The sequence below is a fragment of the Myxocyprinus asiaticus genome, chromosome 5 (assembly GCF_019703515.2).
Source record: "Myxocyprinus asiaticus isolate MX2 ecotype Aquarium Trade chromosome 5, UBuf_Myxa_2, whole genome shotgun sequence".
Classification (NCBI taxonomy): domain Eukaryota; kingdom Metazoa; phylum Chordata; class Actinopteri; order Cypriniformes; family Catostomidae; genus Myxocyprinus; species Myxocyprinus asiaticus.
This window is the reverse complement of record NC_059348.1, coordinates 17037871-17064758: the sequence shown is the minus strand read 5'-3', so window position 1 is coordinate 17064758 and position 26888 is coordinate 17037871. Positions and strand designations below refer to the sequence as shown.

At 42.4% G+C, this 26888-nt stretch overlaps 1 long non-coding RNA gene across 2 annotated transcripts; it reads right to left on the bottom strand.

Moving 5' to 3' along the window:
* Window positions 1–1253: 1253 nt before the first annotated feature.
* LOC127440383 (uncharacterized) lies at window positions 1254–24263 on the bottom strand. Of its 2 annotated transcripts, none has more exons than XR_007897126.1 (4): window positions 24147–24263; window positions 23778–24034; window positions 7563–7826; window positions 1254–2396 (listed from the first exon to the last, which is right to left on the bottom strand). It is a non-coding gene; the product is annotated as an uncharacterized LOC127440383 (long non-coding RNA). The 2 variants fall into 2 exon arrangements; XR_007897125.1 differs by having other exon boundaries at window positions 7563–7816.
* Between the last annotated feature and the right edge of the window lie 2625 nt (window positions 24264–26888).

The following is a 26888-nucleotide window of genomic DNA, read 5'->3' as shown; positions in this document are numbered from 1 at the left end:
TTACATAATTAATGTAGAATCTTTATGTATGCTTTCTCCAAATAAGGTAATGATTGATTTCATTGGAAAAGGTAGTTAATGTACTACTTTTCCTGTTCTTACAAAGATGTACACTACCGGTCAAAAGTTTTGAAACACTTATTCTTTATTATAATTTTTTCTTCACATTTTAGAATAATAGTAAAGTCATCAAAACTATGGATTAACATAAATGGAACTATGGGAATTATGTTGTGACTAAACAAAATCCAAAATAAATCAAAACTGTGTTATATTTTAACATCTTTAAAGTAGTCACCCTTTGCCTAGAATTTGCAGACATGTACTCTTGACATTTTCTCAACCAACTTCTTGAGGTATCACCCTGGGATGCTTTTTAAACAGTATTGAAGGAGTTCCCATCTATGTTGGGCACCTATTGGCTGCTTTTCTTTATTATTTGGTCCAAGTCATCAATTTCAAAAACTTTTGTTTTAAATTAAATTTTAGTTTTATAATGAAATAAATTAATATGTTGGCACAATTATATTTTTTTGTCTACAAAACTAATTTCAAACATTTAAGCATACGCCTTCAGATCAAAAGATTTTTAAAATCATGAGAAACATTTCAGTCAAGTTTTTCAAAATTTTTGACCGGTAGTGTATAATGCTGTGCTGAACAATAAAGTACGAGAAATTTTGACGCATGCTCTATGTCTGTGTCACTCATTTCTCCCCTCATGAGGATCTGGATCGAGACAGCGACTGCAGACCTGACTTGATACTTAGGGGCCAATCCTGAAAATTCCTAACAGTCACTAACTCCCAATCTATGGAAACAGCTTCTTATGCATGAAGATAGCCAGATCTTTTTGGCCCTGCAGAGCTGTGGTCCATGCAAAAGCACAGAGATGTAACTATAGGCCTGTCAAAAACTGACAAAGAAATAAAAGCCATTTCTAAAGCTCTTCAAAGTCACAGCACCTGTCCAGAATTAAATATATGAGTGAAGGTAATGTTACAAGGAACTAGAAAGGTAAGTGTGTCTCAGGACACAGTGGTGGTAATCCAGGCCAACTCGAGTTTTCAAACGGATAAGTGTGGACATGACTCCAGTGGTTGGAGGCGCTCTAAGAGAACACATTTTGGAGGGGAAACACACCATTGATTATGTCCTTAAATATGTTGCCAATCCAAACACCTACCCAAAGGATTTCCATACAGTTTAATGGTATGTTAACAAAGAGGAAGTGCTAAAAGAATGGCTAAAAGTGTTTGTCATATTTAACAGGTCTAGTACAAGACTCAAAAATTATTGTTGCATTGTTTTTTGGAGGAATAACCGAAGTGTGTGTTACTACAAAGTTTGAGGAATGGAGTTTTCTTCACTTCATGCAAAATATGGCAATGTTTTACTTTTTTACATTAATCTGTTTTTTTACATTATTTTATGTAGATATGTTCAGTATAGTAGCTGTTTAAAAGTTTTAGTGAATAGTTCATTGTCTGGAAAAAGGAAAACAAGTTCTTTTTTAAGTAAAAAAAAGGACTTAAATTTTTATCTGTTTCTCACCCACGCCTATTATATCACTTCTGAAGATATGGATTAAACCACTGGAGTCTTATGGATTACTTCTATGTTTCCTTTATGTGATTTTTAGAGCTACAAAAGTCTTATCACCACTCACTTGCATTGTATGGACCAACAGAGCTGAGATATTTTTCTGAAAACCTTCATTTGTGTTCAGTCGGAGAAAGTCATACACATCTGGGATGGCATGAGGGTGTGTAAATAATGAAAGCATTTTCATTTTTGGATGAACTATCCCTTTAAACCCCATAAGTGGTTGTCTCTGCATATTTATACAGGACAATTTAAGTATTTTAACATTGAAAAATAAAAAATTACCTAGTTACTCAAATTACCTAACATAATACAGAATATAATACATTTTGTTTATTAGTATCAGTAAGTAGTAACTAATGTAAATAAACTATACCATTAAAATGTAACGTACAGTATAAAATATGACACTGCAATGTAAAGTGACCAATATATACATTGCTTTTACACCCCACCGCATCGTTCATCAAATATCTATCTTAGGTGTGTAAGAAAATGACACTGCTATTCACAAAGTTTACAATACAAACAAAACCAAGCCATCCATATATCCATACCAGTCCACAAGATATTTTAAAGATAATGCACAGATAAAGGTTCCTTTCAGCAGAAAATTATTGTGTTGTGGTAATGGGTCATCTCTGTTTAATTCATTGAGATGTCACTGGAGTCACTCCTGGATTTTCTAAGGTATCGGATAAGCAGAGCTGCGACAGTCAGCAGGGACACAGATGCAGCAGCAGGCAAAATGGCCGTTGGCAGATCTGGCATCTCTGAGACATTGTGTTGCTCTAGATTAAAGGTTGAAGAATGATGTCATTAGTTGAGAGCAGAAAAAACCACTGTAACTGTATATTACTTTCTACAACACTTTTCACACAAAAAAAGTTGTTTGTTTTTCCGCTCTAATTGAAATGTTTGGTCGCATGCAAGTCACACCACACTCCTCTCTATGTAACAATACTTCTTTTGAATTCCATGCTATTACAACAATGCAACCCACAAAAATCCATGTTGCTGTCATCTGTCGCCCTCCAGGTCAGCTGGCAAACTTTTGCGAGGAGTTGGATGTCCTGCTGTCCACCTTCCTGGAAGATGGTAAGTCACTTGTGGTTCTTGGAGATTTCAACATACACCAAGACAAGCCCAAGGCCACTGAACTCTCATGCTCTTCTGGCCTCGTTTGATTTGGAAAGACTAAGCACTACAGCTACTCACAGATCGGGTAACCAGCTGGACCTCTTTTTTACACGTAACTGTACCAAATCAAATATTCTTGTTACTCCTTTACATGTCTCTGATCACTACTTTGTTCAATTCAACATGACTCTCCCATCTATATTAAAACAGACTCTGCCTTTGGTTTCCTTTCACCGTAACATAAAACTTATTTTCCAACTTGGATGTAAACACTGCCACAGATACACTAAGCTCTACTTTAACAACCTGTCTAGACAGCATCTGTACTCTCCTCTAGGCCAGCACGTAATACACCACCCAGCCTCTGGCTCTCTGACATCCTTCGTGAACATCAGACTGACCTCAGCGCAGCTGAGAGGGGATGGTGGAAATCTAAAGATCCAGCAGATCTGGGTAAGTATCAGCCTCTGCTTGCAACTTTTTCAGATAATGTTAAATCTGCAAAAACGTCCTATTACCAGAACACGATCAACACCACCACAGACACTTGCAGCTTGTTTAGAACATTCAACACACTTCTCTGTCCTCCCCCTCCACCAACTGACACATCACTGACAGCAGATGTCTTCGCCACATTTTTTACTAATAAGGTTACAGCCATTAGCAATACATTCTCAGCACCACACCCTGTCAACACACCTGCCTCCTGTATGCAGCTCTTCTGTCTCTATGTTCTCTCCTCTGACTGTCACTGAGGTCTCTAAACTCCTCCTTTCCAACCACCCCACCACCTGTTCCCTTGACTCCATTCCTTCCCACCTTCTCCAGGCCATCTCTCCGTTCATCCTACCTGCACTCACACACATAATTAACACATCTTTACTTACAGGCATTTTTCCCACTACATTTAAGCAGGCTCAAGTAACCTCGCTGCTGAAAAAACCTGCACTTAACCCCACACAAGTAGAACACTACAGACCAGTCTCTCTCATCCCATTCATGATGAAAACACTTGGAAGGGCAGTTTTCAATCAGATCTCTGCCTAGCTGTCACAAAACAAGCTTCTGGATGACAATCAGTCAGGCTTCAAAAGTGGACACTCCACCGAGACTGCCCTGCTTTCTGTCACTGAGTCGCTGAGACAGGCGAAAGCTGGATCCAGATCATCCATCCTGATTCAACTGGACCTTTCTGCAGCCTTTGACACAGTCAACCATCAGATCCTACTCTCCGCCCTCTCTACTCTGGGCATCACAGGAACTGTGCTTGACTGGTTTAATTCCTATCTCTCAGGTAGGTCCTTCAAAATAGCCTGGAGAGGTGAAGTGTCCAAGTCACATCAGCTACTTACTGGGGTACCTCAGGGCTCAGTGCTTGGGCCACTTCTCTTCTCTATATACACATCATCACTGGGACCCATCATTCACATGGTTTCTCTTACCACTGGTACGCCGATGAGACACAGCTCTACTTGTCCTTCCAGCCCAACGACACCACAGTGACTGCTCGAATCTCTCCCTGTTTGGCAGACATCTTGGCCTGGATGAAGGAACACCAACTGCAACTTAACCCAGCCAAAACTGAGCTCCTTGTCTGTCCAGCCAACCCTGCTTTTGAACACAATATCACCATGCAGCTGGGTTCAACTACAGTAACGCCTTCCAGAATGGTCAGACATCTAGAGGTAACATCGATAACCAACTAATCATGTAGATTTACACTACAATATCAGGAAGATAAGACTCTTCCTCTCTGAACATGCCACACAACTTCTTGTTCAGTCACTTGCCATAACTAGACAGGACTACTGTAACGCTCTTATTGCAGGACTCCCTGCATGTGGAATTAGACCTCTGTAAATGATCCAGAATGGAGCAGCACTTCTGGTCTTTAATGAACTAAAGAGAGTGCATGTTACATCACTCCTTGTCTCTCTTCATTGGCTGCCAGTTGATGCATGTATCAAATTCAAGGCTCTGATGCTGGCATACAGAACAGTCACTGGTTCTGCTCCAGCATACCTAAAATAATTTCTGCAGAGCTACATTCCCACCAAGAAGCCTGCGGTTGGCTAAGGAACAGCACCTTGTTGTACCAACTCAAAGAGGCACCAAAACACTTTCCCGGACTTTCGGTTTCATTGTACCACGTTGGTGGAATGTCTTTCCCAATTCCATCCGTGAAGCTGACTCACATTCTGTCTTCAAAAAACGGCTTAAAACACATCTTTTCCATCCTGTTGCACTTTAATAGTACTATTCTGATGCTAGTGAAACTTTGTAATACAGCACTTTTCATACCACTGTCTCCTTAAGATGATTCGCTTACAATGTATTCCTCTTTTGTAAGTCGCTTTGGATAAAAGCATCTGCCAAATGAATAAATGTAAATGTCACACATTTAGCACCATGTTTCTCCCTTTAAATTACTCGCTAGAGGGCATATACCCTTCAGTCTCAGAACTGCAAAGAAACGTACAACCCCAATTCTGAAACAGTTGGAACAGGATGGAAAATGCTAATAAAAAAAGGAGTGATTCGTAAATTCCATCCACCCTGTGCTATATTGAAAGCACAACAACAACAACAACACATATTTGATGATTTACCTTGTGAATTTATTTATTTATTTTAATATACACTCATTTCAAATCAGATGATTGCAACACACTCAAAAAAAGTTGGGACAGTTGAGTGTTTACCACTGTGTAACATCACCATTTCTTCTAATAACACTTAAGTGTTTGGGCACTGAAGACACAAGTTTGTTAAGTTTAACAAGTGGAATATTCCCCCATTCATCCATTATGCAGGTCGACAGCTGTGTAATTCTACGGGGCCTTCATTGCTGTATTTTGCGCTTCATAATGTGCCACACATTCTCAGTTGTAGACAGGTCAGGACTGAAAGCAGGCGAATCTAGCACCCGCAATCTTCTTACACAGCCATGCACATGTAATCCGGGCAGTATGTGGTCTGGCGTTGTCCTGCTGGAAAATTCAGGGATGTCTGTGTAAAAGATGTCAGGATGGAAGTATATGCTGTTCCAAAATTTGTACATACACTATATTGCCAAAAGTATTCGCTCACCCATCCAAATAATTGAATTCAGGTGTTCCAATCACTTCCATGGCCACAGGTGTATAAAATGAAGCACCTAGGCATGCTTCTACAAACATTTGTGAAAGAATGGGCCGCTCTCAGGAGCTCAGTGAATTCCAGCGTGGTACTGTGATAGGATGCCACCTGTGCAACAAGTCCAGTCGTGAAATTTCCTCGCTACTAAATATTCCACAGTCAACTGTCAGTGGTATTATAACAAAGTGGAAGCGATTGGGAATGACAGCAACTCAGCCACGAAGTGGTAGGCCACGTAAAATGACAGAGCGGGGTCAGCGGATGCTGAGGTGCATAGTGCGCAGAGGTCGCCAACTTTCTGCAGAGTCAATCGCTACAGACCTCCAAAGTTCATGTGGCCTTCAGATTAGCTCAAGAACAGTGCATAGAGAGCTTCATGGAATGGGTTTCCATGGCCGAGCAGCTGCATCCAAGCCATACATCACCAAGTGCAATGCAAAGCGTCGGATGCAGTGGTGTAAAGCACGCCGCCACTGGACTCTAGAGTAGTGGAGACACGTTCTCTGGAGTGACGAATCACTCTTCTCCATCTGGCAATCTGATGGACGAGTCTGGGTTTGGCGGTTGCCAGGAGAACGGTACTTGTCTGACTGCATTGTGCCAACTGTGAAGTTTGGTGGAGGGGGGATTATGGTGTGGGGTTGTTTTTTCAGGAGCTGGGCTTGGCCCCTTAGTTCCATTGAAAGGAACTCTGAATGCTTCAGCATACCAAGAGATTTTGGACAATTCCATGCTCCCAACTTTGTGGGAACAGTTTGGGGATGGCCCCTTCCTGTTCCAACATGACTGCGCACCAGTGCACAAAGCAAGGTCCATAAAGACATGGATGAGCAAGTTTGGTGTGGAAGAACTTGACTGGCCTGCACAGAGTCCTGACCTCAACCCGATAGAGCACCTTTGGGATGAATTAGAGTGAAGACTGCGAGCCAGGCCTTCTCGTCCAACATCAGTGTCTGACCTCACAAATGCACTTCTGGAAGAATGGTCAAAAATTCCCATAAACACACTCCTAAACCTTGTGGAAAGCCTTTCCAGAAGAGTTGAAGCTGTTATAGCTGCAAAGGGTGGGCCGACGTCACATTAAACCCTATGGATTAAGAATGGGATGTCACTTAAGTTCATATGCGTCTAAAGGCAGATGAGCGAATACTTTCGGCAATATAGTGTATCTTTCTGCATTAAAGGTGCCCTCACAGATGTGTGAGTTACTCATGCCATGGGCACTGACACACCCCCATACCATGACAGACACTGACTTTTGGACCTGATGCTGATAACAGCTTGGATGGTCCTTTACCTCTTTGGTCCGTAGAACAGGACGGATGTTTTTTTTTTTTACTATTTGAAATGTGTACCCAGAGAGTCAGCAATGAATCTGGACAGTGTTGATGTATGGCTTCTGCTTTGCATAATAATGCCTTAACTTGCATCTGTGGATGCAGTGGCAAATGGTGTTGACTGACAAAAGGTTTACCGAAGTATTCCCGAGCCCATGTCATGATATCCATTACAGACGAATAACGGTTTTTAAGACAGTGACATCTGAGGGATCAGAAATCACGTGCATTAACATAAATTAACATAACATTTGAACATTTTACTTTTCATTTTGGGTGGTTTTCATAAATCTTTTGTAATGGCACTCCAATTATTGAATCAAATTGACAAACAGTGCTTACCAGTTTTTCTGCTCAACTGGAAGGTGTGGCTCTCATTACCAAGTTCATTCATGAACCAAACTGTGTAAGATCCTTCATCATCAGATGTGAGGTGAAGCAGGTGAAAGACTCCATCCTGGGACTGCATCTCAAATCCATCCCTCTCTCTCCTCAGAATGGTGGAGGGATGAGGAAAGCCTTTGACAGTGGTGCGCACGGTGACATTTTGACCTTCCATCACCTGTAGGGATGGAGAAACCTCCACTTTGGGGTCCCTGGGAGGAGCTTGGCAAAATAGGCAAATGACTGGCATAAAGATCAAAGACAACTAGATTTTTACATTTTCTTTTTCCGATAAACACTTTTTATTGATTCACACAATTGAAACAGAAAAGCAAAGCATATATTCACAGAATCAAATTTTAACCCCCATTATTACCTTTCCCCCTCCCAATCCCCAACCCCACCCTGACCTTCAACAAATATCCCTGTGGTCAAAGCTTGAGTATACACACAAAATAAAAAAAGAAAAAAAGAAAATTATATATATATATATATATATATATATATATATATATATATATATATATATATATATATATATATATATATATGCAATTGTGCTCAAAAGTTTGCATACCCTTGGAGAATTGGTAATATATGTACCATTTTTAAAGAAAACATGAGTGAGCAGGCAAAACACATTTCTTTTATTTCTTAAGGGATTCATATTCAACTGTAGGTTATAACAGAATGGCACAATCATAAAACAAAACATGGCAACAAAGAAAAAAATGAAATGACCCCTGTTCAAAAGTCTGCATACCCTTAGTTCTTAATACTGTGTATTGCCCCCTTTAGCATCAATGACAGCGTGCAGTCTTTTGTAATAGCTGTCTATGAAGCCCAAATTTCTTGCAGGTGGTATAGCTGCCCATTCATCTTGGCAAAATGCCTCCAGGTCATACAAAGTCTTTGGTCGTCTTGCATGAACCGCACGTTTGAGATCTCCCCAGAGTGGCTCGATGATATTCAGGTCAGGAGACTGTGATGGCCACTCCAGAACCTTCACCTTTTTCTGCTGTAACCACTGGAGGGTCAACTTGGCCTTGTGCTTAGGGTCATTGTCGTGCTGGAAAGTCCAAGTGCGTCCCATGCGCAGCTTTCCTGCAGAAGAATGCAAATTTCTGCTAGTATTTTCGGATAAAATGCTGCATTCATCTTGCCATCAATTTTCACAAGATTCCCGTGCCTTTAGAGCTCACACACCCCCAAAACATCAGTGAGCCACCACCATGCTAAACAGTGGGGATGGTATTCTTTTTACTATAGGCCTTGTTGACCACTCTTCAAACATAGCGCTTATGGTTGTGACCATAAAGCTCTATTTTGGTCTCGTCACTCCAAATTACAGTGTGCCAGAAGCTGTGAGGCGTGTCAAGGTGTTGTCATTTGTGGCATTGCCACAGTAAAGGCTTCTTTCTGGCAACTCGACCATGCAGCTCATTTTTGTTCAAGTATCGTCATATTGAAACAACCACACCGTCCTTTTCCAGAGCAGCCTGTATTTCTCCTGAGGTTACCTGTGGGTTTTTCTTTGTATCCCGAACAATTCTTCTGGCAGTTGTGGCTGAAATCTTTCTTGGTCTACCTGACCAATTAGCCCGGTCCCCCTCCTGTGATGTGTACTGATTGCTGAGAGCTGCCTGTGACGTTTACTGATCGCTGAGAGCTGCCTGTGACGTTTACTGATCGCTGAGAGCTGGCTGTGATGTTTACGGATCGTGTCTGAGAGCTGCCTGTGACGTTTACTGATTGCTGAGAGCTGGCTGTGACGTTTACGGATCGCATCTGAGAGCTGCCTGTGACGCTTACTGATCGCGTCTGAGAGCTGCCTGTGACGTTTACTGATTGCTGAGAGCTGGCTGTGACGTTTACAGATCGCATCTGAGAGCTGCCTGTGACGCTTACTGATCGCGTCTGAGAGCTGCCTGTGACGTTTACTGATCGCATCTGAGAGCTACCTGTGACGTTTACTGATCATGTCTGAGAGCTGCCTGTGACGTTTACTGATCACTGAGAGCTGGCTGTGATGTTTACTGATCACATCTGAGAGCTGCCTGTGACGTTTACTGATCGCTGGCTGTGATGTTTACGGATCGCGTCTGAGAGCTGCCAGTGACGTTTACTGGTCACGTCTGAGAGCTGCCTGTGACGTTTACTGATCGCTGAGAGCTGCCTGTGACGTTTACTGACCGCTGAGAACTGGCTGTGATGTTTACGGATCACATCTGAGAGCTGCCTGTGACGTTTACTGATCGCTGAGAGCTGGCTGTGATGTTTATGGATCGCGTCTGAGAGCTGCCTGTGATGTTTACTGGTCGCATCTGAGAGCTGCCTGTGACGTTTACTGATCGCGTCTGAGAGCTGCCTGTGACGTTTACTGATCGCTGAGAGCTGGCTGTGATGTTTACTGATCACGTCTGAGAGCTGCCTTTGACGTTTACTGATCGCTGAGAGCTGGCTGTGATGTTTACTGATCGCATTTGAGAGCTGCCTGTGACGTTTACTGATCGCTGAGAGCTGGCTATGATGTTTACTGATCGCGTCTAAGAGCTGCCTGTTACGTTTACTGATGCCGTCTGAGAGCTGGCTGTGACGTTTATGGATCGCGTCTGAGAGCTGCCTGTGACATTTATGGATCGTGTGACTTCTGGCAAGATGGCGTGTTGAACAGTCACTCGCATCAGAGACGGAAGCAAAAATGTCCCAAATCTTGATTACGCGCTTGTAAAGGCACTCCAAATATTTAAAAAAAAAGGATAACGAAGTATATCACGCAAGCTGTGATGAGCACCCTAAGGAGGTAAAGATTCTAGAGCAATCTGCCGACCATGACTACACTACGGAGGTTAGCACAATCAGTAAAAGAAAAGACTCCGTGCCAATAACTCCAAGATTCCAGCCAGGAAGATGAGCAAAACTACATCAAAGGAAAGTGAGGCATCTAACCTAACCATATTGGAAGCCATTCAAAGTTTGGAAAATAACTTTAATGAGCAACTGGTGCAACTTCGAAAGCAAGCTAAACAGAGTAGCAGCATGCTGAAGAAGTAAAGGAATGTAAGGGGAAAATCAACGAGCTGGAAAAGTGCTATGAACGTCTGTGTAAAGAAAATAAAGAGCTTAAAGAGAGAATCAAGGACCTGGAGAGATACAAGATGCGATAGTGTCTGAAACTGAAAGGTTTATTAGAAATAAAGGACGAGAACATTAGAGCAGATGTCGTACAACTCTTTAATGAGATCGCCCCCGACATGGAGGCGCGACAGCTTGAAGAAGCAATCGACATTGTGCACAGAGTTGGCCGAAAGGAAGACAACAGGAATAGACACATAGCTGTCTTATTTGTCTGGAGACTTGTCAAAGAGGAGTTATGGCGTCGCTGCAAGGATTCTCCGGTGTGCAGAGAGAAAGGCGTCTGCCTCGTGGAGATGCTACCGCTAGAGGATAGGGAGGCAAGGAAAAAACTGTGGCCGCAGATTGAACAGGCTTGTCGAGATGGAAAGCGTGCTTACTACCACGGACCGCACGGATACATAGAGGGTCGACGGATTGGTTACACGAAGGAAAGTTTTGAACTACTTGCACTAGATATAAAAGGAGTGTGTTAAGAGGACATGGGACTATTTTTGTAATTGCTAATCAGCATAAATAAGCTTTGAACTAAGTTCTTTACTGTTTTTTCTTTTCATTTTCTTTGTTTTAGAGTTATCTCCATTATCTTCAGCAATGTTCAACTGTTCAGTCTCATTTGCTTCGTTAAACGTGAGGGGTCTAAAAGATTTGGTCAAAAGAAAGGCACTATTTTTATTTTGTAAAGGGTGAAAACCACAATATCTATTACTACAAGAAACTCATTCTTCCAAATTGGTTAGTTTTGGTCTAACCAATGGGGTGATCGAATATTATTTAGTCATGGGACCAATAAGTCTGCTGGTGTTGCAATTTGTTTTAATAGGTTTCCAGGTGATATGATTACATGGAGGGCAGTTAGCCAAGGTCATTGGCTGATGGTGGTTTTAAAAATGTATAGTTATTTTTTCATATTAACTAACATGTATGGTCATAGAACTACTGCCCAAAATAAACAAATGCTTGAAGATATTACAAACACTTTATCAGAGCTCAAAACATTCTATCCAACAGACTTTATTCTAATGGGAGGTGACTGGAATATGACACCCGATGAATGGGAAGATAGATGGCTCACTAAATTTGACAGCTACCACTTTAATCATACAATTGGAGAATTTATGACTAAAAATCACTTGGTAGATATTTAGAGAAGTTTAAATTCAGGAGTAAAACAATACTCCTGTTTTAAACCTAATAACACCTGTAAATCCAGGGTTGACTACTGGCTTGTTGATTACTCGCTTAGAGAATTTGCCTCAGACATCTTGATTTCCAAAGCCCTGTTAACAGATCATTGTATTGTAGAAATTAAATTAAATCCGATTGATAGAATAAGGAACAATAAAGACTACTGGAAATTTAATTCCGGTCTGTTAAAAAATAAAGTATATTGTACAAAGATAAAAGAAATAATAATTGAAACTGAAAATAATGAAACCATACGCAGTTTTTGCAATAAATGGGAATTTGTAAAATATAGAAATAGAGAATGTTACATAAAGTTTAGCAAGGAGATTGCCATGAAAAAAGAAGAGAAGAATGTAATCTGTTCCAGGAAATTAGTAAATACTGTGATAAGGCAGATTTAAACATTGAAGATAAAGACAAACTATTGATATTGCAAGCCAAACTAGACAATATGTATTGCAAAAGAGCTCAAGGTGCGTTTGTGAGATCGCGAGCAAAGTGGATAGAGGAAGGAGAAAAGATCACCTTGTATTTCAGCAAGTTAGAGAAGAGAAGACAGGAAAATAAGGCAATATCAATTTACTGATCAATGGAGTAGAGTGTAAGGATAATTCAACTATTGAAAAGGAAGTTTTCACATTCTATAATAATCTCTACACTTCTGCATATTACCAACTAGATTCCTCAACTTTTCTAAATAAAATTAAGGACTTCATACCCAAGATTGATGATTCGTTTAAGGAAATTTGTGAGTCAGATTTAAAAATAGAAGAACTGGATGATGTGAGCTTGAGATTGTCATTGAATAAATCCCCTGGTACCGATGGGCTCACAGCTGAATTTTATAGATTCTTTTGGAAAGATATCAGACAGTTGTTATTTAAGGCAATTCAAGAATGCATAGTGAAGAAAGAAAATAATGACAAACATGAAGTAAGGCCTAATAATACTTATTCCTATACATGGCAAAGATAAAAGATTGTTAGATAATTTAAGACCTGTTACACTTCTTAACACTGATTATAAATTATTATCCGGAATTATTGCAGCTACAATGAAAAAAGGCCTGCCCCAGATAATAAATGAAACTCAGTCTGGCTTCCTTGCTGGAAGATCTATCCATAATAACATACGATTGGTACTAGACTTTGTAGAGCAGGGTTTCATTGTATTTTTAGATTTCTACAAAGCATTTGATTCAGTAGAACATTCTTTTATATTAGAAACATTAAATCATTTTGGTTTTGGACAGAAATTCACAAATTTAATTAGTCTACTTTACAATGGTATTAACAGCTGTTTATCTCTGCAGCACGGCACATGCTCACGATTCACAGTCAAGAGGGGCATTAGACAAGGCTGCAACACCTCTCCTTTATTATTTATAATGGTCGCTGAACTACTGTCTATTATGATTAGAATTAATAACTCTGATGGCTTTAACATTATGGGAAAACACATCATAATAAGTCAGTTTGCGGACGACACGACTTTATTTCTAAAAGACGAAAGGCAAATTTCCACAGCGTTAGATTCAGTCAGTCAATTCTCGAAAGCATCAGGTGTCAATGCTTGCTTTGCATGATCAACCAGCTCGCTTAATTGATAACTTACAGGTTAAAACAGAAGTCAAATATTTAGCATCATGGTCACCAGAAATAAAGAAATAAGGAAAACATTCTTAGAAATATCGATAAATGTAAAGTAATATTGAATTCCTGGCTACAAAGGGATATAAAAATTTTCAGCAGGGTTTTACTATCCAAGATGTAGAGTATATCAAGAGTTATTTACCCTGCCTTTTCATTAGAAATTTCAGACAACATGATCAAATTATTAAACAAGATAAATTTCAACTTTATTTGGAAGGATTAATGCCATTTCATCAGAAAAGCTGACATTATTAAGAGTATTGAAGAGGGTGGCATGAAAGTCATAGATTTTTCTGTGATGAATGGTGTACTAAAACTGAAGTGGCTGAATTCCTTTGTTTGTCATAAAGACTCCTTTTGGTTTAGCATCCCGAATGCAATTTTTCAAAAGATGGGTGGAACTGATTTTCTATTGCGTTGTGACTATGATTTATACAAACTACCTGTAAAATTATCTGTTCCCTATCTGTCACTCATTCGACGTTGTGTCGATGTAGTGACACTAGGGGTCACTCTTAGGAGCCCGAGACACCTCTGGTCTTTGATAAAAGGCCAATGAAAATTGGCCAGTGGTATTTGCATGCCACTCCCCCGGACATACGGGTATAAAAGGAGCTGGTATGCAACCACTCATTCAGATTTTCTCTTCGGAGCCAAACGGTCATGCTCACTGAGCTGAATTCCCACGACTGTTCATTCACTTCTGCTGGATCTGATGGCGCATTTCAGCGGCTTCTCCCTCCTCTGCACTGGTGCACTGCAGAGAATGCCCCTGGGCACTTCGGCAGAAAAAAAGAGTATATTTCTCTAAAAGAGCGGCACACACGGAACGTCTTTTTAAAGACGCGTCTTTTTAAAGATGCCTCTCCTTTGTGTGTTATTCCTGGGTGCGCTCGTTATCTCTCGCCTTCTGACGGTCACAATCACTGTCTTTTGTGTCTGGGCACTGCTCACGCGGAGACAGTGTTCGTGGATGGGTCATGTACTCATTGCGAGGACATGTCCATGGCAACGATGCGGTCACGGCTTGCCTTCATAAGAAAGCAAGCCACCCCAGAGGCTCCCCGCCTCGGTCCTTTTACCCACGGGTATGAGGCCAGCGCGGCTAGCCCTGGGGGCAATTTGGGGACCCCAATGGGACCACCTCTGCCGGGTATCCCCCCGCGGACCTCCCATTCCCCAGAACGCTTGTCTGCCCCGATTGGGCTTCCGGGTGAGTCCACCGGCTCGTCTCATGGTGAGTTCGACCTCTTATTCGGAGCCTGCGAAAGTGATGAGCTCTCGAGCGCAGCATCGGAGAGCGGGCTCATCCAGTCGGACGCGGAAGCCTCAGCTGGGCTCCTCCCTTCGAGAATGATTGCCCAGTCACAGGCTGACGCGGAGATGATGACATGCTTTCCCGGGCAGCTGCGAGCATCGGGCAAGAGTGGAACCCTCCGCTCTTCCCTGTACCGCTCAAAGCCACGCCCCGCCCCCGTTCCTTTCTTCCCAGAAGTGCATGAACAGCTGATAAGGTCGTGGGAGGCACTTTTTACTGCCTGGTCCCGATCTTTTCAGCTTCCCTGCCCTCACTGCACTTGATGGTGGGGCGGCCAAGGGCTATTCGGCAATCCCCCGGTGGATAAAGGCGCTCGCGGTGCACCTATGCCTGCAGAGCGCTGCCACCTGGTGTGGGTGCCCAAAGCCCCTGTCCAAGGCCTGTGGGCTTACATCGTCTCTGACGGCCAAGGCCAACGGTGCCACTGGACAAGCCACCTCTGCCCTGCACGCCATGGCTCTCCTGCAAGTCCGCCAAGGCGCTAAAGGAACTGCACGAGGGTAGTTCCGCCCCGGGATTGATGCAGGAACTGCGCTCGGCGACCGACCTCGCTCTCCGAGCGAAGAAGGTCACAGCGCGGTCTCTCGGGCAGACGATGTCCACATTAGTGGTCCAGGAGCGCCACCTTTGGCTCAACCTGGTCGAGATGGGTGAGGCCGACAGGACACGGTTCCTTGCCCCATCTCCCAGGCTGTCCTATTCTTGCCCAGCAGTTCTCGACGGTGGAGCAGCAGATGGAGGTTATCCGGCATATCCTGCCCCGGTGCAGCTCAAGATCCTGCACCCCGTCTGCTCGTCGCCAAGGGCGTCCCCCGTCCACAGCCCGGCGTAGAGCCCACCGCAGGAAGCAGACGCCACCCGTCTCGCGGCCGCTAAGAACCCGTGAAAGGCTTCAAAGTGCCCCTGAGATGGGCGACCCAGGGATGATGAAACCCGCTGCTCTGGAGCTGGTAAGCAGACCACTCCATCCCCTGGTCGAGGGCCGGGAGGAGAATCTTTTTGTTACCTTTGCATTTAATTGCGCTGCATGCCCAAGTGGCTGCAGTACCCAAGAGTTCAGCAAGAGCAGTTTCCTTGTTCCCTGGGTCACGTATCCGGTGTGCATGGCTGTCATCACGACCACCGTCCACCACTCTATTTGGCAGGTTTGGCGCTCCAGTGGCGGTCTTCTGCCCCTGAGCGCCCAGCTGTGGCACAAATCTTCCCCCAATGTGACAGTCTCCACGGGTCACAAGGACTGGCCTCTTCCTCCCCTGTCCCAGGCTGTTCCGGGGGTGGTCACAAGGAGCCAGGTAAGTACTTCGATGTCCCTGAACACAGCACAGCCACGACATGGTGTGGCACCTCGAGCTCCGCCCTGCCGCGAGGCCCCACCCGCCGGTACGTCCGACGAGACTGTCCCTTTGGTCCCCCTCGCACGGAGCTTGAATGCGTGGCTTGCGCTTTCCAATCCATCGCGATGGCTGGTCTGGACCATCCGACTCGGCTACGCGATTCAGTTCGCCAGGCGTCTGCCCAGGTTCAGCAGTATCCACTTCACCTTGGTGAAGGACGAAAACGCTGCTACCTTGCGCGTGGAGATCGCCACCCTCCTACGGAAGGGTGCGATAGAAACTGTCCCTCCGGCCGAGATGAAGAAGGGGTTTTACAGCCCCTACTTCATCATACCGAAAAAAGGCAGTGGGTTGCGGCCAATCTTGAACTTGCGAGTACTGAACCGGGCTTTACACAGACTCCCATTCAAGATGCTGACACAAAAACGCATTCTGGCGATCGTCCGGCATCAAGATTGGTTTGCGGCGGTAGACCTGAAGGATGCATACTTCCACGTCTCGATTCTACCTCGACACAGACCCTTCTTGCAGTTTGCATTCGAGGGTCAAGTGTATCAGTACAAGGTCCTCCCTTTCGACCTGTCCTTGTCTCCTCGCGTCTTCACTAAGGTCGCAGAGGCAGCCCTTGCCCCGTTAAGGGAAGTGCGCATTCGCATTCTCAACTATCTCGATGACTGGCTAATCCTAGCTCACTCTCGGGACATGTTGTGTGCACACAGGGACTTGGTGCTCTCACACCTCAGCCAACTATTTAATTAATTAATTTTATTTATTTATCACACATTATACATTTGCACATATACGGTGAAATTCTTTTTTTTCACATATCCCAGCTAAGCTGGGGTCAGAGTGTAGGGTCAGCCATGATACGGCACCCCTGGAGCAGATAGGGTCAAGGGCCTTGCTCAAAGGCCCAACAGTGGCATCTTGGCGGTGCTGGGGCTTGAACCCCCGACCTTCTGATCAGTAACCCAGAGCCTTAACCGCTGAGCCGCCACTGCCCAAACTAGGGCTTTGGGTCAACTGGGAAAAGAGCAAGTTCCTCCCGGTTCAGAGCATCTCTTTCCTCGATTTGGAGTTGGACTCAGTCTCTTTGACAGCACACCTCACGAATGAGCACGCCCAGTCGGTGCTGGCCTGTTTGAAGGTGTTCAAACAGAAAACAGCAGTTCCACTGAAACTCTTTCAGAGGCTCCTGGGGCATATGGCATCCTCAGCGGTGGCCACCCCGCTCGGGTTGATGCACATGAGACTGTTTCAGCACTGGCTTCAGACTCGAGTCCCGAGATGGGCGTGGCGCCACGTGCTCATCACGTCGGTCTGTCACCATCTTTTCAGCCCTTGGACCGATCTCTTGTTTGTATGGGCAGGTATTCCCCTAGAACAGGTCTCCAGGCGTGTCGTGGTCACGACAGACGCCTCCAAAACAGGCTGGGGTGCTGTTTGCAACGGGCACGCAGCTGCCGGCTTGTGGACGGGCCCGCAACTGCATTGGCACATCAACTGCCTCGAGTTGTGGGCAGTACTGCTCGCCCTGTGGAGGTTTCGGCTGTTGATCCAGGGCAAGCACGTGTTAGTTCCGACAGACAACATGGCAATGGTAGCATATGTCAACCGCCAAGGCGGTCTGCGCTCTCATTGTATGTCACAACTCGCCCGCCGTCTCCTCCTCTGGAGTCAGCAGCACTTCAAGTCGCTGCGAGCCACTCACATCCCGGGCAACCTCAACACTACAGTGGATGCACTGCCATGGCAGGATATCCTTGGGAGAGTGGAGACTCCACCCTCAGGTGGTCCAGCTGATTTGGAGACGATTCGGACAGGCACAGGTGGACCTGTTCGCCTCCCAAGAATCCTCCCACTGCCTGCTCTGGTATGCCCTGACCGAGGCCCCCCTCAGCATAGACGTGCTGGCACACAGCTGGCCCCCTGGCCTGCACAAGTAAGCCAGTGAGCCTACTTGCACAGACTCTGTGCAAGGTCAGGGAGGACGAGGAGCAGGTCATCCTGATAGCACCCTACTGGCCCACCCAGACGTGGTTCTCTGACCTCACGCTCCTCGCGGCAGCCCCCCCGGTGAATTCCCCTGAGGAAGGACCTTCTTTCTCAGGGACGGGGCACCATCTGGCACCCACGACCAGACCTCTGGAATCTCCATGTCTGGCCCCTGGACAGGACACGGAAGACCTAAGCGGTCTACCACCCGCGGTGGTGGACACGATCACTCAGGCTAGGGCCCCCTCTATCAGGCGCCTGTATGCCTTTAAATGGTGTCTGTTCGCTAAATGGTGTTCTTCCCGATGGGAAGACCCCCAGAGATGCGCAGTCGGATCAGTGCTTTCCTTCCTGCAGGAGAGAATGGAAGGGCAGCTGTCCCCTTCCACCTTGAAGGTGTACGTTGCTGCTATAGCAGCACACCACAGCACAGTCGACGGAAGCCCTTAGGGAAGCACGACCTGATCATCAGGTTCCCGAGAGGCGCCAGGAGGCTGAATCCCTCCAGACCGCACCTCGTTCCCTCATGGGACCTCTCTGTAGTTCTTCAGGGTCTACAGAGAGCCCCCTTTGAGCCTTTGCAGTCAGCTGAGCTTAAGGCACTCTCTTTGAAGACTGCCCTCCTGACTGCGCTCACTTCCATCAAGAGGGTAGGAGACCTGCTAGCGTTCTCTGTCAGCAAAACGTGCCTGGAGTTCGGTCCGGGCTACGCTCAAGTGATCCTGAGACCCCGACCGGGCTATGTTCCCAAGGTTCCCACGACCCCTTTTAGGGACCAGGTGGTGAACCTGCGAGCGCTGCCCCAGGAGGAGGCAGACCCAGCCCTGTCGTTGCTTTGTCCGGTGTGTGCTTTACGCATCTATTTGAATCGCATGCAGAGCTTTAGGATCTCTGAGCAGCTCTTTGTCTGCTTTGGTGCACAGCGGAAAGGAAGCGCTGTCTCCAAGCAGAGGATCGCCCACTGGCTCATTGGCACCATAGCTATGGCATATCACGCCCAGGACATGCCGCCCCCGGTAGGGCTACGAGCCCATTCTACCAGGGGTGTAGCGGCCTCCTGATCCCTGGTCAGGGGTGCCTCTCTAACAGACATTTGCAGAGCAGCGGGCTGGGCAACACCCAACACCTTTGCAAGGTTCTACAACCTCCGGGTGGAACCGGTTTCATCCCAGGAAGTGGCACGCAATACAAGCGGATAAGCCCGGGATAGCCGGCTGGGTGTATCACTTGCACATAGCACCTTTCACCTCCTCTGAGCTGAAGACGTGCACCATTAATTCCCAGTAGAGTTCACAAACTGTGTTCCCTGATTGACATCCTCCGAGCCCTGTGGCAGTCGAGTTTTCGGAGAGACTCACTGCCGGCCCAGTACACGTACTATCTAAGTGCCCTGTTCTGGGGTAGGTGCTCTGCATGTGGTGGTTCCCTGTAAGGTATCACCATGCGATATATATTTTCCGCTAATTTGTTTCCCTGTTGGCAAACTGCGTCTTCCTTGGGCAGAGCCCCTCTGCCACAGTCTCCATGTTTGTAGTAACTCCTCCCCCGTTGGATAGGATCTACCTTGAGACTCTCCACATGGTCGGCAAGACCATGTGATGTATTTTTTCCACTTAAATATCCCCCCCTCTTTGGGCGAGGTGTGGTCTCCGCGGTGTCCTCCCCTTGGGAGAGACACCCCCTGACTAGACCTGGCGGCCCAGTCGGATAATCCCCCTTCTTTTTTAGGGAGTGGAAAAAAGAAGGGGAAAAGAGGCCACGACTGGGTTAGCCTGTCTCTATCTTTTGGGTAGTCGACTTGTCCCCAAAGGGCCGTTCGACACTCATAACTATGTTGGGGGAGGTTACGTGTCAGTCTGGTGTGCTGGCTACGAGGCACACAGTGGTCTGCCTATCACACACCACCAGTTCACGTAACACAGTTCAGCCAGTTGTGGCGTTTCGTATAGGGACCACTAGTGTCACTACATTGACACAACGTCGAGTGAGTGACAGATAGGGAACCTCATGGTTACTTGTGTAACCTTCATTCCCTGATGGAGGAAACAAGACGTTGTGTCCCTCCTGCCACAATGCTGAACTACCCGCTGAAATGGCCGGACCTTGTCTCGGCTCCTCAGCATAAAACCTGAATGAGTGGTTGCATACCAGCTCCTTTTATACCCGTATGTCCGGGGGAGTGGCATGCAAATACCACTCGCCAATTTTCATTGGCCTTTTATCAAAGACCATAGGTGTCTCGGGCTCCCAAGAGTGACCCCTAGTGTCACTACATCGACACAACGTCTTGTTCCCTCCATCAGGGAATGGAGTTTACACAAGTAACCATGACAATTTCCATCAGCAGGTTCTTCTGTACTGGAACCTAATGTTTAAACATAATTTTACACCACATAATACACCCATGTGGAACAACAGGTATATTCTGAGTAATAGAAAATCTTTGTTTTTAGGGACTTGGATGGAAAAAGGAATATGAGCAGTAACACATTTGATGGATAATTTTGGTAATTTTTTGGACTACGGAGATTTTTGTGATAAATTTAATTTCCCATGCCCAATTAGAGAATACAATAGAGTGATAAAGACCATTCCAGCACCCCTGAAAACAATGATTTTTGTAAGTTTGTAATGTAAGATGAGTTTGTAATGTACTCTAACACTCTATCAGAAATGAGACCACTCTGTATTGAAGGTATTAATTTAAATAGCAAACAGTTTACAAATAAGTTTATTAGAAATGTTTTATCCAAACAGTATTACCCAAGTCAACTGAAAGGAAAATATGTTCTTCAAGATTTCAGTGATGAAGAGGCAAAAAAAAAAAAAAAAATAAGGAAGCAATATTTATCTTACCCAATCTTTCCTAAGGCCAAAGAAGTGACATTTAAAATCTTGAACAACATTTATCCATCCAATTGCTTTTTACATGAGAGATTTAATTGGGAGAACAATTCATGTGGATTTCGTGAGAAAGAAATTGAAACGGTAGAACATATTTTCTTTCATTGCGAATTTGTACATTAATTTTGGCTCTCATTTCAAAGTTGGATACAATCTAAAGATATATCACTACAACCTTTGAATGTGATCTCAATTAAAGTTGGAGTGTTTTTGAATGATAAGAACCTAGAATTTTTTATAAATAACCTGATTGTTTTAGGTAAACACTTTATCCACAGATGTAAATATTTAAAGATTAAACCCCATTTCAATGGATGGAAGAATGATCTTAAGCTATTTGCAAAATCTCTTCAGTGGATGTCAGACAGAATTGCCCTGAAAGAAATTTCTGCTTTGAACTTGTTTGTTACTAGATTAAGGCCTGCACCCTTTCCTTTTTTTTTTTTTTTTTTTTTCGGGTGTGGTTTGTTGTTTTGTTTTTTCCTTCAAATGCTGTATCAGCACGAAAAACATATGTATGATCATTGAAGTATGCCATAAATATTTGTACTTGAATTCTGTTTAATAAAAAAATAATAATAATAATTTATGGATCTAAGAGCTGCCTGTACTGGTATCATTTAAAAAGTCTAATCCTAACCCTTTAACCCCATTGTATCCATATGAATTTATTAGCTCATTATAAATCATTACTAAACTAATCTTTGTGAAGTAAACAAAAAATGTTCACCCCAAAAAATAAAAATCTTTCATTATTTCCCTAATGCCATCCCAGATGTGTTTGACTTTCTTTGTTCTGCTGAACACATACAAAGATATTAGAAGAATCTGTCAGATCTGTCAGTCCATAGAATGCAAGTCATCACAGTACAAATCCTTTAAGCTCCAAAAAGCACATAAAGGCAGCACCCTTTAACTTGACATTAGCAGTCTCCTTGCTGGTCTTTCCTGTATACTGCAATTGCAATATTTTTAGTGAAAAAGGAGTTACATTTTTGTCTGTTCTCAACCAAAAAGACATTAATTAAGCCACTTATGGATTATTTTATGGTGCCTTTGTGCTTTTTGGAGCTTCAAAGCTTTGGACCCTTTTGACTTGTGTTGTATAAAGCTACATACCTGAGATATTATTCTAAAATATTTGTGTTCAGCAGAGGAAAGAAGGTCATAAACATCTGGTTTGGCATGAAGGTGAGTAGATAATTTTCATATTTGGGGAAATTATCTCTTTAAATTTTACACTGGGATGTGTGGCAGAGCTCATTTCATTAACACCGGTGGGAAAAGCATTATTTAAAAAAAAAAAAGAGGTGGAATTTGAGGTGGAATGTTTGTAAATGCTACATAATTATTTATGATGTAACAGTGTATAAGACATTTTATTTCAAATACTGTGTAGATATTTTCTAGAGAATCATTGTTCCTCTGAGATTTTGTGAAAAAAGTGTCTTTGAAAGTTGTACTCAGTATTAAGAATTTCTCAGTTTTTGCTTTTGCTTAAGGTAGAAGGCATCCTAAGATTTCTATAAAGGTGTAATGTTAGGTTATGTGTGTTTGGATCTTAATTAAAAGCATCAAAAAATATACAATTTCCAAAAGTTTCTTCTTGACCATATTCACCCAAGAGTATTAAAAACAAAAACTGAGGGGCCTGACGGGGTGGAGCTCAGACTCAAGTGCTGCTTCAGCTTTGGGCATGCGATTTGTGAAACAGTTGTCACACTTTGCTTGTAAGCATCAAAGAATAAATTCTGACTGGATAAACTTTTTGTTTTCTCTATTTGTTTGTAGATTAATTAAGAGTGTAAAGCGATTAAAAATACATAGGCAAAAAGGTGATTGAGAATGAAAGGATGAGAAATATTTATTTATTTGGCATGTTAGGCCAGCAGAGAAGGCTTTGCTGGCCCTGAGAAATCGCCACTGTTTAAAAGTTATTTCAACTCATAATACGTTTTCCCAATTCATTATTTCACATTTAGATTGTTTTTAAGACTATATGTAAAATAATGCAATTAATTTTTTGCAATAATTTTTTGTAAAAATTATTTGTAAAATAACTTGCAAAGCTATGTTGATTTAACTTAAAACTTTAAGGCAGCAGTTCAACTTAATTTTTTAAGTTGAAGTGCATGTACATTTTTTACAGCGTAAATAAATGTAATCAGCTCACCACATAAGCAAACATAATGTTTCGAGCTACATGCAGCATACATACAGCATGCTACCTTCATCCAGGATATTTGTGTGTTCCACGCAAAATTTTGCCATCCCACTTGTTCCTAGACTTTGCGCATCTTGCACGAAAATGCCAAAACTTCCTGGCCATGTCCACTGACTTTGCGTGTATGGCTTATTGCGCTGAGCTTATCGCTAGCACTCTTAAAATAGAGCCCCATATCACTAAAATAATGCAAATTCATCTACTTGAATAAATACTGTGTTAACCATTATTTATAAACTGAAATGTATAAAATGAAAACCATAAATAAAAGATGTGTTTTCAATTTTTATATCACCCCTATTTTTTTTAGCCTGTTTTATTTGTCTATATGATGCTGTGCTGATCTAAATGTTAAAACAGCTTGCCACATCCATAAACTCAAAATCAAGTCTATTTAGTACTATAAGAAGGAAATGTACTTACAGAACACATTTGTGTTTTCCCGCAAGCAGCTCTGCACAAAACTGTATTGCTGTGTTTGGTCGAGATGTTCCTGAACAGCAGGTAAGTAACCGTCTGTTCGTCCTTGACTTGTCCGCCGAGAGATTTATCCAAAACTGCTTTCCACATGAAGGTCACATTTGTCAGGCAACCATTTATCCGACACGTCAATTTCAAATCATTATCAGCATGAATCACTGGCATTGCTGGTGTTAGTTCCAGTTTAAAAGCGTCGTTTACTGAGAAAGAAAAACATAGTTTTTTAGGTACATTGTGAAAGTCATTAAATGTAAAATATTACAGGTAAAATGGGAAGAAAACGTATCAATACAATGCTGTGCGAGGTCTTACCTGTTACTAAATTCAGAAAATTAAAGTAAACGTAATGAAATTCGCTCTACACATTTTTACTTTACGTATTTTGTGTATAGAAGACGTGTGTGTTTGGAGTCCAAGGATTAAAATCAAAGTTTTTGATACTCCCAGAAATGTCGTTTTCTGAAGATATGATCAACCATCCCGCCTTTTCCTTCACTTTCTTTTTCTTAAACAGAACCTACCCCATTTGGTCGGCTCACTTCTGTCCATTTCAGAATCAAGCCACATATGTTCACACTTGTTTATATAATATGAATTCATATAATATCTATCTATCTATCTATCTATCTATCTATCTATCTATCTATCTATCTATCTGTCTGTCTGTCTGTCTGTCTGTCACTTATCTATCTATCTATCTGTCACTTTTCTATCTATCTATCTGTCTGTCTGTCACTTTTCTATCTATCTATCTGTCTATCTGTCACTTTTCTATCTATCTATCTGTCTGTCACTTTTCTATCTATCTATCTGTCTGTCTGTCACTTTTCTATCTATCTATCTATCTGTCACTTTTCTATCTATCTATCTATCTATCTGTCTGTCTGTCACTTTTCTATCTATCTATCTGTCTGTCTGTCACTCTTTTCTATCTATCTATATATCATCTATCATCTATGTATCTATCTATCTATCTATCTATCTGTCTGTCTGTCTGTCACTTTTCTATCTATCTATCTGTCACTTTTCTATCTATCTATCTATCTATCTATCTGTCTGTCACTTTTCTATCTATCTGTCTGTCTGTCACTCTTTTCTATCTATCTTTCTGTGTCTGTCTTTGTCACTCTTTTCTATCTATCTATCTAGCTGTCTGTCTGTCACTTTTCTATCTATCTATCTATCTGTCTGTCTGTCTGTCACTTTTCTATCTAGCTGTCTGTCTGTCACTTTTCTATCTATCTATCTATCTGTCTGTCTGTCTGTCACTTTTCTATCTATCTGTCTGTCTGTCACTCTTTTCTATCTTTCTGTGTCTGTCTTTCTGTCACTCTTTTCTATCTATCTATCTTTCTATCTAGCTGTCTGTCTGTCACCATTTTCTATCTATCTGTCTGTCTGTCACTCTTCTATCTGTCTATCTATCTATCTATCTATCTGTCTGTCTGTCTGTCACTCTTTTCTATCTATCTATCTATCTATCTATCTATCTATCTATCTATCTATCTATCTGTCTGTCTGTCTGTCTGTCTATCTATTACAAAATCCAGTAGGCAATATATCCAAATCTGATGAAGAATAATATCACAAAATTTTTGTGAATAAATGAATTACTTATTTTGATTGAACAAATTGTGAATTATTACACTGAAGAACATGTCAATAAATCACAGTATAAAAGGTCACATTTTTCATTGTCTTTTTATGAGCACAAAATAAAAATTTGCGTGATATCAATACCTTAATGCCTCTAAGGTATTTTCAGTTGTAATTCCAGTGATTCTCAGTAATTAAACTTTACCTACAGACAACTATCTGTACAAATTTTTTTTACATTCTGTAAAATAATATGACTAAACATACCAAACAAATCATCGACATGATCATGTGAACATATGTACTTAGCCTATATAACTTACAACAACACACCCATGCTGTCACACACTTGCACTCAGACCCACAACCTCTGCGCTTTTCATTAAATTGTGACATTCAAAAAATAATAATAATAAATAATATTAGTCACATTATATTTTACAGTTTTTCTCAATGGCTTTGGCTCAATTCTCGAATGAGAATTATTATTTTTTCAAAATATTAATTTCAAATCTCTGAACAATTAGTTTCTTGTTCACACCAGATTTGAATTTCTTATTAATTTAAGCAAGTTGCACGTGTTTTGGCATGTGTGCAAGAGAGTAAGTACAATTATCTACAACTAAATGCACATGGCTTGCTGATCAAAACTGATGAGTTGATTCTCAGTGAAATGGTCATACTCTTCACAACTTCTAAACATTCTTTCATCATGATCCATTCAATTATGAAAATCTGTCAGACATACATGTATAAGCCATAAATATCTATGACATGGAATGTTTGTGATGTCTGCTAAATCTCTGGCCAGACAAACAAGAGCGACAGGATGTCCACCAGAAGATGGGAACTTGTAGTTTTGAGTACTGTGAGGAGGTACAATTTATTGTTTTTTACAGAACTACTGCAAGTTTTTTCATTGTTGCAGGGTTTTTTATTTTTTTTGAAAGGATGTAATTTTGTGGCAATTGTCTGTTCACTATATATGAATTTACATGTAAGAAATGTGTAAAAATGGACTTGCAAATGTGCATATCCTTTTTCTGTGTACTACAGTATTGTACAGTATTGACTTTTCCCAGTAAACTTTTACCTACTGTTGAAATCGGTATCTTTAAGGCTCAGTGTGATACACAATAGTATTCAGCTAGACAAAACTGACATTCTTGTGTAGTACAGTAAGCAGTTAGTGTCAACAAAAATTAAATTTGTATATAACAAACATTTTGTCCAGTAAGGCTCACGATGACAAAAAAAAGAAAAAGAAGAAAAAAAAAAAAAAACTTTTCATTTTGGTGGCATAGGCCAATTTACTGACACAATAACTAGGTTTTGAAGCATGAATAAAATGTTTTGAGTGAGTTACTACATTTTGCAGACATGCAACAGCGTTGTGATGTCCTATAAAACAGTTGTGACAATTGCACTTACAGTTTAGAGAATGTTAAGACTATTTCA